The sequence below is a fragment of the Nyctereutes procyonoides genome, unplaced genomic scaffold (assembly GCF_905146905.1).
Source record: "Nyctereutes procyonoides isolate TBG_1078 unplaced genomic scaffold, NYPRO_anot_genome, whole genome shotgun sequence".
Classification (NCBI taxonomy): domain Eukaryota; kingdom Metazoa; phylum Chordata; class Mammalia; order Carnivora; family Canidae; genus Nyctereutes; species Nyctereutes procyonoides.
The window spans coordinates 82,626,156-82,636,750 of NW_026575146.1; the positions used below are offsets into that span (position 1 = coordinate 82,626,156).

Below are 10,595 nucleotides of genomic sequence, written 5' to 3' on the forward strand. Positions count from 1 at the left end.
TCTCACACTCCATAAGGCAGAAGAAATTAAACACTAAAGCTAGGATTTCGGGGATCCCTGGGTGGCTCAGCGGTTTGGCGCCTGCCTTTGGTCCAAGCATGATCCTGGAGTCCCGGGATCAAGTCCCACATCAGGTTCCCTGGATGGAGCCTGCTTCTCCCTCTGCCTCTCTGTGTCTATCATGAATAAATAAATAAAATCTTTAATTAAAAAAAAAAGCTAGGATTTCATTTCTCAGTTATGCTCTGAAGAAGCAGCGGAGTGAGGCTTCATTTCCTCTTTCTCCTTCTCGCTCCCTGGCACTTAGACATGGTGGGAACCACCTTGGACCACATGGGCCAGGGCACGCCCCTAGGCATGGCAGGGCCATAAGTCAAAGTGTATCTGATACTAAGAAGTTTTGTTACCAGCCCTGGACCACTTACAGGGAAGAAAGAACAATTTTATTTAAGTTGCTGCCATGTTGAGTTCTGTTACAGGGGTTATATTAAATGCCACTTAACCCTCAGTGCCTATTTGACATGCCCTGAACAATTCCCATGTCCCTAAAAATATAATTTTTGGTGTGTCCAGAATATTCCATCACCTGAAAATGTTTCATTCACTTATTCAACACTTATTTATTGAGTGCTTCTATATCCAGGCCCCTGGACCAGCAATAGGGATGTAACAGTCATAATCCAGAAGGAGACAGGCAAACAAACATAACCCATCTCTGTTTTCAGATAATAGCATGTCCCAAAATGTAGGGCAGAGACCGGCTAATTGCTCACCGAAACTGTTTCCCGGGGGTGGGGCCCGAGAGGTAGACATGAGTCGCTTCAAGTTTGTGGATGTTGGTAAGCACTTGACAGATCCAATGTTCAGAGGAAGTTATAGGGGAGGTCAGGAGCTTTAAGATGACTTACAAGACATAATAGAGAAAGTGGTCCAGATTGGTGTCAAAAAAATATTTTGAAAAAAGTTTCAATTGGCAGAACAAACAAAATTACCAATGTCTCTTCACTGTTGGAACTCACATGATGAATTTTTGGACATGATGGAAAGAAATAGAGACCTGTGTGTGGGTGGAGCAGTGCATTCATTTGATGGTACAAAGGAAGCGGGAGCTTTCTTGATTGACTTGGATCTCTACATAGAGTTTTTTTTTTTTAATTTATTTACTCATGAGAAACACACAGAGAGAGGCAGAGACACAGGCAGAGGGAGAAGCAGACTCCATGCAGGGAGCCCGATGTGGGACTCGATCCCAGGACCCCAGGATCACGACCTGAGCGGAAGGCAGAAGCTCAACCACTGAGCCACCAGGCACCCTCTACATAGGATTAAATGAAAACTGAGGCCCACTGAAAACTGAGGCTAATTTGGAAGTTCTGAAGTCAATATCTCATGAAAAAATGAATGATTGAAACTGACGCAACTTGGTGTGGAGTGCAAAGTACATAGGCTGGATCAAAATATATAAAAACTTCATTTTCTACCAAAAAGAAGTGGGAAAATGGGCACGATGTAAAGACATGAACCCTGTCATGTAATTCAAATACTGGAGACAATGTCAACAGTAAGAAAGCAAAATCCACTCAAATTGGCCAATATTCTATATAACATCATTAATTTTTTTCCTGACACGTTATTTTTCCGTCTAGTAAAGCATAAACATTAAGACAGTTGGGAGTCGGGGGGATCCCTGGGTGGCTCAGAGGTTTAGCGCCTGCCTTTGGCCCAGGGCACGATCCTGGAGTCCCGGATTGAGTCCCATGTGTCGGGCTCCCGGCATGGAGCCTGCTTCTCCCTCCTCCTGTGTCTCTGCCTCTCTCTCTCTCTCTCTCTATGTCTATCATAAATAAATAAATCTTTAAAAAAAGATAGTTGGGAGTCTCCTTCTGGAAGTTAAGTTATTGATAAGAATGCTTTTTTCTTTTTTTAAAAAAGTGTCTTTTTATTTATTTATTTTTTAAGTGTTTTAAAAAATATGCTATTTATTTACTTCGGAGAGAGAGAGAGACAGTAGAGGGAGAGGCAAAGCAGGCCTCTGCTGAGCAGAGAACCTGATATGGGGCTCAATCCTAGGACCCTAGGATCATGACCTGAGCCGAAGGCAGACATCTAACTGACTGAACCACTCAGGTACCCCAAGAATGCTTTTTTTCTTATAAATCACTGAGATTTTTTTTTTCACTGAGATATTTGTCAACTGAAGGAGACTCATGTCTTCCAGGACTGTGATCTCTTCATCTCTATTTGTTAACCATTTATTTTTCCCTTCCCTTTGCTTTAGGGCAGCCAGGAATGCCCAAGGAATATCACACATATCCCACCTGGGTGGGTGGGTGCATGAGGATTGCAAGTGTCAACTTGTGCTTTCCCCCAACTTGCCTTCTGCTCCACCTCATCAAGAATCCACCAAACCAGGCCCAGATCAGCATAACCAGTCAACTAATCTATTTATTTATTAATGGTTTTTAGCCGCCAAATTTTGGTGTGGTTTGTTACACAGCAGTAGCTAACTGATACAGGCTTCATGACTAAATAGATTCAGAAAATAATGCCTAGGAGATTCCTTCTTGTACAGTTATCATGGAATCTAGCACATTAATGAAAAGTCCTATAATAAAGCAGCTCATCTAATTTTGTTTAAGCCACCAAAATCTACATTTCTTTTATCAAGGAACACTTTAATTTTTAAAAAGATTTTATTTACTTATTTTTGTGTGTGTGTGTGTGTGTGTGAGAGAGAGAGAGAGAGAGGAAGCATGAGCCAGAGGAGGGGCAGAGGGACAAGCAGACTCCCCACTGTGTAGGCAGCCAGATGCTGGACTCTATCCCAAGGCCCTGAGATCATTACCTGAGCCAAAGGCAGACACCCAACTGCTGAGCTACCCAGGCATCCCTATGAATTGTCTGTTCATATTCTTTTTTAAAAAAGATTTTATTTATTTATTCATGAGAGACACACAGAGAGAGGCAGAGACATAGAGGGAGAAGCAGGCTCCATGCAGGAAGCCTGATGTGGGACTCGATCCCAGGACCCTGGGACCACGCCCTGAGCTGGAAGGCTTAATCACTGAACCACCCAGGCATCCCATCTTTTCATATTCTATGTCCATTTTTATTTGTTGAGTTTTCATGTTAATTTCACATTACTTTGTTAATACCTTCAATCATTGAGGATGTTAACCAATTGTCTATCATTTTTGTTGCAAATATACTTCTCAAATGTATATTTACTTCAGTTTGCCTATGCCCTTTTTGGACATATAAAATATCCAGCTCATTTACAGCCTACTTCATCAGTCTTCTCTTTGATGCTTTGTTTCCCCCACTACATAGAAGCTTAGAACATCTTTCCCTAGACAGAATTTGTTCAATATTTGCTGGTAAGAGCCTCCTTTAGATTTTCACCATGCTATTCCCCCACACACATATTACTCAAATCCAACTGGAATTTATTTTGTTATGCCATGTAAGATGGGATTCTAAACTGATGTTTTCCCCCAAATAAATAAGAGATCAATCCAATTGATGTGACATAGTGCTTCTTATAAATTCTTATGTTCTCTAGTCTGGCCAACCATTCTGTTACATCATTCAGTAGATTGTTCTTACACTAAAACTACACTTTAAATTACGTGAACTCCATGAGGACAGGGACTCTGTCTGTTTTGTTGCTGCAGTAGCAACAGTACCTAGTAAGGTTCATGGCAGGATCTCAATAAATATCTATGAAATGAATGAGTAAATGAACATGTGATTGAATAAGTGGATGGACGGGTGAATGAATATAATATGCCAGTCCCTGTGTGGTATTGTGATTATTTATGTTGTGAAAAACATATAGTCCCTTCCGCAAAGCCCATAGGTAGCTAGAAAACATTTCTTTAATCTTTTATCAGTTAGCTCTTGCTGTATAACAAACTATCCCCAAATTGACACTTAAAGGAACAATAATTTTTATTATTTTTCATGATTCTGCAGTTCAGGAATTTAAATTGGCACAGCCTGGTTTTTGAGATGTCTAAGCAACAGCTAAGGCAGGGGCAGGAAGCTGTCCTGTTGGAACCACTGTGTAAATCAGGAAAGGATCTAGGCTGGAGATAGATCTGAGAATTGCATGCAGATGGTGATCAAAGTCACAAGAATAGATCAGAGGAGAATGTGTAGAATGAGGAGAGAAAAGGATCCAAGTTAGTGCATTATAGAATGTTCCGTATAGGGACACCTTGCTAACTCAGAAGAGTGTGTGACTCTTAATCTAAGGATTGTGAGTTCAAGCCCCATGTTGGGTGTAGACATTACTTTAAAAGATGAAAGAAGACAAAGATGAAGAAGAAAGAATGTTCTGTATAGCAAGGTGAAACTGTTTTAAAAATTTGACCACCAGAACTCCGGGGTGGCTCAGGGGTAGAGCATCTGGCTTCAGCTCAGGGCATGATCCTGGGGCCCTTGGATGGAGTCGCACAATGGGCTTCCCACAGGGAGCCTGCTTCTCCCTCTGCCTGTGTCTCTACCTCTCTCTGTGTGTCTCTCATGAATAAATAAAATCTTAAAAAACAAACAAACCAAAACCATGATCATGAAGCTTTCACATTCCCTGCATCAAGAATTGGGAGCTATGGGGCACCTGAATGGCTCAGTGGTTGAGCATCTGCCTTTGGCTCAGGTGGTGATCCCAGGGTCCCAGGATCCAGTCCTGCATCCGGCTCCCTGCCAGGAACCTGCTTCTCTCTGTGTGTGTCTCATGAATAAATAAATAAAATCTTTTAAAAAAAGAATTGGGAGCTATGTGGCCTCCTCTTGAATCTGGGTGGGCATGCGTTCACTTTGATCAAGAGGTAACAACAGAAGTGACACTATGTGACTTCTGAAGCTGGGTCAGAAAGGCCTTGCAGCTTTGGTTCTCATGGAACACTCTGCAGAAAGCCAGCTGTCACATAGGAAGTTCAGCTACCCTGGGACTGCAATGCTAGAAGGCCATGCAGAGGCGCTCTGGTTTTAGATCCTGCTGAGCTCCCAGCCAACACCCAACGTTACTTTCAGCCAATTTGCTGAGTCACTTTGGACATCCAACCTAGTCAAGCATTGAGATGACTCCAGTCCCAGCCAACTTCTGACTCATATACATGAGAGATCCTGAGTCAAACCCTTCCTAAATTCTTGATCTACAAAAAGGCAGGAAAAACAAAATGTCTGATTTAAGTTGAGGGTTTTTTTTTTAATTATTTTTTTAATTTATGATAGTCACACACACACACACACACACACACACAGAGAGAGGCAGAGACATAGGCAGAGGGAGAAGCAGGCTCCATGCACGGGAGCCTGATGTGGGACTCGATCCCGGGTCTCCAGGATCACGCCCTGGGCCAAAGGCAGGCGCCAAACCACTGCATCACCCAGGGATCCCCTAAGTTGAGGTTTTGATAATACTTAATCCAGCAATGGGTAACTGAAACACAGGTATACTAAAAACCTGTTGCAGCTAGCAAATTAAAGCCAAAACTTAGCAGCTTAAAGTTTACTCATTTATTTAAGTAACCTCTACACTCAATGTGGGGCTCGAACTCCCAACCCTGACATCAAGAGCTGCATGCAGGTTTGGCGCCTGCCTTTAGCCCAGGGTGCGATCTTGGAGACCTGGGATCGAATCCCATGTCAGGCTGCCGGTGCATGGAGCCTGCTTCTCCCTCTGCCTACGTCTCTGCCTCTCTCTCTCTCTCTGTGACTATCATAAATAAATAAAAATTAAAAAAAAAAGCTGCATGCAATTCTGAATGAGCCAGCCAGACACCCCCAAAAATCTAACAGCTTAAAACATTGTCTTGGGACGCCCGGGGGGCTCAGCAGTTGAGTGCCTGCCTTCGGCCCAGGGCATGACCCTGGAGTCCTGGGATCGAGTCCCACATCAGGCTCCCTGCATGGAGCCTGCTTCTCTTTCTGCCTGTGTCTCTGCCTCTCTCTCTCTCTCTCTCTCTCATAAATAAATATAAATAAATAAATAAATATAATCTAAAGAAACAACAAAAAAAAAAACATTGTCTTACTTTCTTTAGGTCAGGAATTCAGGAGTGGCATAACTGGGTGGTCTGGTTCAGGATCACTCATGGGGATGCAGTTAGGTTGTTGGTCAAGACTGACTGCATTTATCTCATGGTTTGACTAGGGTGGAGGAGCAGCTTCCAAGCTGGCCCACTTCACAGGGCTGCTGCCAGGGGCCTCAGTTCCTTGCAGACTTTCACAGACCTCAGTTTCTCATCACATGGACTTCCCTTTAGGCTGCTCAAGTGTCAGCACAATATGGGCAGCTGGCTTCTCCCCAAGCAGGTAATCCCAATACAATACCTTTTATGATCTGGTCTTAGAAGTCAACACCATTACTTCTAGAAGCGAGGCATGAAGTTCAGCCTCAAGGGAAGGCAGCATTAAGTCCACACTCAAAGGAAGGGCTGTTAAAAAGAAGTGTCAAAGAACTTGGAACTTTTATTTTTAGGGATTTGTTTGTTTGTTTGTTTGTTTGTTTGATAGAGAGGGAGAGTGTGCACAAGCAGGGGGAGGGGCAGGGGGAGGAGCAGAGGGAGAGGGAGAAGTAGGCTCCCCATGGAGCTCAGAGCACCACATGGTGGATTCCAGGACCCTGAGACCATAATCCAAATTGACGACACTTAACTGAGCCACCCAGGCACCCCTAACTTGGAACATATTTTAAAACCACAACAGGGGGATCCCTGGGTGGCTCAGCGGTTTAGTGCCTGCCTCTGGCCCAGGGTGCGATCCTGGAGTCTCGGGATCGAGTCCCGCGTCGGGCTTCCGGCATGGAACCTGCTTCTCCCTCCTCCTGTGTCTCTGCCTCTCTCTCTCTGTCTATCATAAATGAATAAATATAAATCTTTAAAAAATAAAATAAAATAAAATAAAACCACAACAGGGGGCAGCCCTGGTGGTGCAGCGGTTTGGTGCCACCTGCAGCTTGGGGCATGATCCTGGAGACCCTGGATCGAGTCCCACGTCGGGCTCCCTGCATGGAGCCTGCTTCTCCCTCTGCCTGTGTCTCTGCCTCTCATTCTCTCTCTGTGTCTCTATAAATAAATAAATAAAATCTATAAATAAATAAATAAATAAATAAATAAATAAATAAATAAATAAATAAATAAATAAAACAAACCACAACAGGGGTTGCAAACTCAAGAGGCATATATGTATCTCCTCATGGAGGAACTCGAACACCACCCATAAAGTATATTTACCAGGAAATCGAACTTGTGTGTGTGTGTTTTTTTTTAAGGAAATCGAACTCTTATCTGACCCAGTTTTTTAATCCCTCAGTTTATAGAACATACAGGAATAGAAGACTATAGCGAAGGATACAAGAGGTACAACCAGCCAAGTCCGGCTGTAAGAAGTCCCACAGGGAGATTGAGAGGGAGGAGGAATGTTGAAGAATAAAAAGACTTAGATGTCAATCAAATATAGGGTGTAAACGCTGTCTGTGATGAAATTTGGAAGTTTTTGGATTTACAAGCGAATGTCTAAGAAAGAATTCTTGAGACATTTTTGATGCAAAAAGGTGATTTTATTATAGCATAGGAGTAGGACCCGCGGGCAGAAAGCTGCGCTAGGATTGTCTGATTATACACTTGTTAATTAGTGGGGTTTAGGGACAGCAGAAGTCTCTAAGGAATTTGGAAGCAAGGCTTTTACCGCCTAGAGGGGCTAGCTGCTGTTAAGATAAGGTAACCTTGGGCAGCCCGAGTGGCTCAGCGGTTTAGCGCTGCCTTGGGCCCAGGGCGTGATCCTCCTTGCATGGAGCCTGCTTCTCCCTCTGGCTGTGTCTCTGCCTCTCTCTCTCTCTCTCTCTCTCTCTCTCTCTCTCTCTCTCTCTTGTGTGTCGTCTCTCATGAATAAATAAATAAAATCTTAAAAAAAAAGATAAGGTTACCTTTAGGTTTTAACAAAACAAACATTAAAGCACTAAGCCAGGGATCCCTGGGTGGCGCAGCGGTTTGGCGCCTGCCTTTGGCCTAGGGCGCGATCCTGGAGATGCGGGATCGAATCCCACGTCGGGCTCCCGGTGCTTGGAGCCTGCTTCTCCCTCTGCCTATGTCTCTGCCTCCCTCTCTCATTCTGTGTGACTATCATAAATAAATAAAAAATAAAAAAAAGAGGTTAGATACTTTAAAAAATAAAGCACTAAGCCAGCCATGAATTTGAGGAAGCTCATGCTCTGCGTGTTTCAGGGATCTATCAGTGGGCTGCAAGCTGCAAGGAGACTTAATTTAAGCTACATTTCTCTCTTACCTTTGTTTCTCTTCTCATCTGGATTCTTTTTTTTTTAATTTTTTTAAATTTATTTATTCATGATAGAGAGAGAGAGAGAATGGCAGAGACACAGGCAGAGGGAGAAGCAGGCTCCATGCACTGGGAGCCCGACGTGGGATTCGATCCCGGGTCTCCAGGATCGCGCCCTGGGCCAAAGGCAGGCGCCAAACCGCTGCGCCACCCAGGGATCCCTCCTCATCTGGATTCTGATTTGAACAAACCAACAGTAAAAAGACATTTATGAGGGGCGCCTGGGTGGCTCAGTTAAGGGACCAACTCTTGATTTTGGCTCAGGTCATGAGCTCAGGGTCATGAGATCCAGCCCGGCGGCCAGCTCCTCCTGGAGTCAGCTTGGGATTCTCTCTCCCTCTGCCTCTGCACCTGCCCTCCTCATGCTGTCTTCAAAATAAATAAATGAAATCTTAAAAAAAAAAAAAAAGAAAAGAAAAGAAAAGAAAAGAAAGAAAAGAAAAGAAAAGAAAAAAGATACCTATGAAACAACAGGGGACTTCTGAATACTACTCACCTATATTAGATAATATTAAAGGATGGCTTTTTTTTTTTTTTGGTGTGATGGAAACGCCTTTTAGAGATACATACAGAAACGTTTCCAAATGAGATGACATAATACCCAAGATTTGCTTTGAAATAATGAGAGAGGAGAGGGAGCATAAATAAAACAGGACCGGCCATATGTTTGAACTACAGAAGCTGGGTGATGGGTCCTTGGGAAATCCTTAACTATTCCAATTTAAAATTCTCTTAATATGTTGGGGGGGGGGAGATTTAGCTGTTTAGAAGAGAGAAAAGAAAAAAAAGGGATATTTTTTCATGTAAAACGTGAGCGCCTTCACCCGGCTTGACTGCCCGCCAGCAAGCCTAGAGTTGAACGACCCGCCGAGATGCAGGAGCGAGGGAAGACGGCCCCGCCCGCTCCAGGCCACAAAGTGCCCTCGTCTGGGTTTTTCCAAGAGGTTGGGGCGCCCCCGCCAGGACGTGGGTTCCCACCCCTGGATTGCACCCCGCGGGGCCCGGCAGCCGTCCACGCCTGCGCAACGCCGCCCTCCGCGGAGGAGCCCGAATCCCTTCATCCCACAATCCCCCGCGACCTCCGCTTGAGCTTGCGCGGAGCAAAACGAGGCTGAGGTTCTCGCATGGTTTTCTGGGAAATGCAGTTCGCGTGCAGCCCTCGCCCTCGCCCCGCCCTCGCCCCGCCCCCGTCCCCGCCCCGCCCGCGCCCGCGAGACTCCGCGCTTCACCAGGCGCCGCGCGCGGTTCGCTGAGCAGCGCGCTGCTGCCCCCACGTGGCGGCTGAGGGGCTACTGCACGCGTCTGGGACGATGGGGACGCCTGAGGTCGCAGGGACCTGGGAACCTCTGGGAATCTCCGGAGGGGTGGGGTGCGGTAAGAAATTAGGGGCAGGTCCCGCCGTGGAGATTAAATAAAGCGTTCCCAATGTTGGCCGAAAGTAGTTCTTATACCTACTGCTAATATTTACCGAGTGGGCATTCACCTGCAGCCGACTTCAGCACTTCCTATGCCTCAGCTCACTTAAAGCTCACAGCAGCCGTTTTGTCATCAGCCTCAATTTATAGGAATGAAGCTGAGACCCAGAGAGAAGGAACACTTACTTGTTCAGTCACCCTGCAGGGCAGCCGGGGTTTGAACCCAGGCTGCCTGGCTTCCGGTCCGTGCTCCTCCTCAGTGTTACACCACCTCTCCCAACCTCCTCAATAATCCCAAATTTGTAACCGGTGCGTGAATCAACTCCAGCAAGCCATTAAGCATGCTCAGTCACTGATTTAGCTCAGCCTCAGCACAAAGGTGGCATTCAGCCTAAGTTTGTGGTTAGCACAGGGATCAAGTTCCTGATGGGCACGGATCACCAAAGGGATTATTTCAGGCCTACAAAGCCCTGTCCCTTTTTGTTCGGGTGACTGCTAGTCAAATGTCCCTATCCCCATTCCTTCCCTCATACCAGCACCATCCAGCAGATTTGGTGATTTTTGTTTTCCTTCCCCCACTGCCAGCAACTTGATTCATAATTAAGTATCACAGTTAAAAACAAGAGAGAAATTTCTTGATAATTTTTTGTCTCCCTTTAACTCCCAAGCAAGGACTGTGTCCAATTCATGAATGTGTCCCTAGTATCAGGCCTGACATCCACTGGGGGGGGGGGGCGTGTTCATAAACTGTACAGAGCGTTGGATATTTACCGTCTTCCGTCTGCAATGACCTGAAGACTTCTGAAATCAAGGCCCATGGACTCTGGATGAACTTAA

At 45.2% G+C, this 10,595-nt stretch overlaps 1 pseudogene; it reads left to right on the forward strand.

Annotated features, from left to right (window-relative positions):
• Nucleotides 1–964: 964 nt before the first annotated feature.
• On the forward strand, nucleotides 965–1,663 carry LOC129500137 (deoxyribonuclease TATDN1-like; annotated as a pseudogene).
• Nucleotides 1,664–10,595: the final 8,932 nt, after the last annotated feature.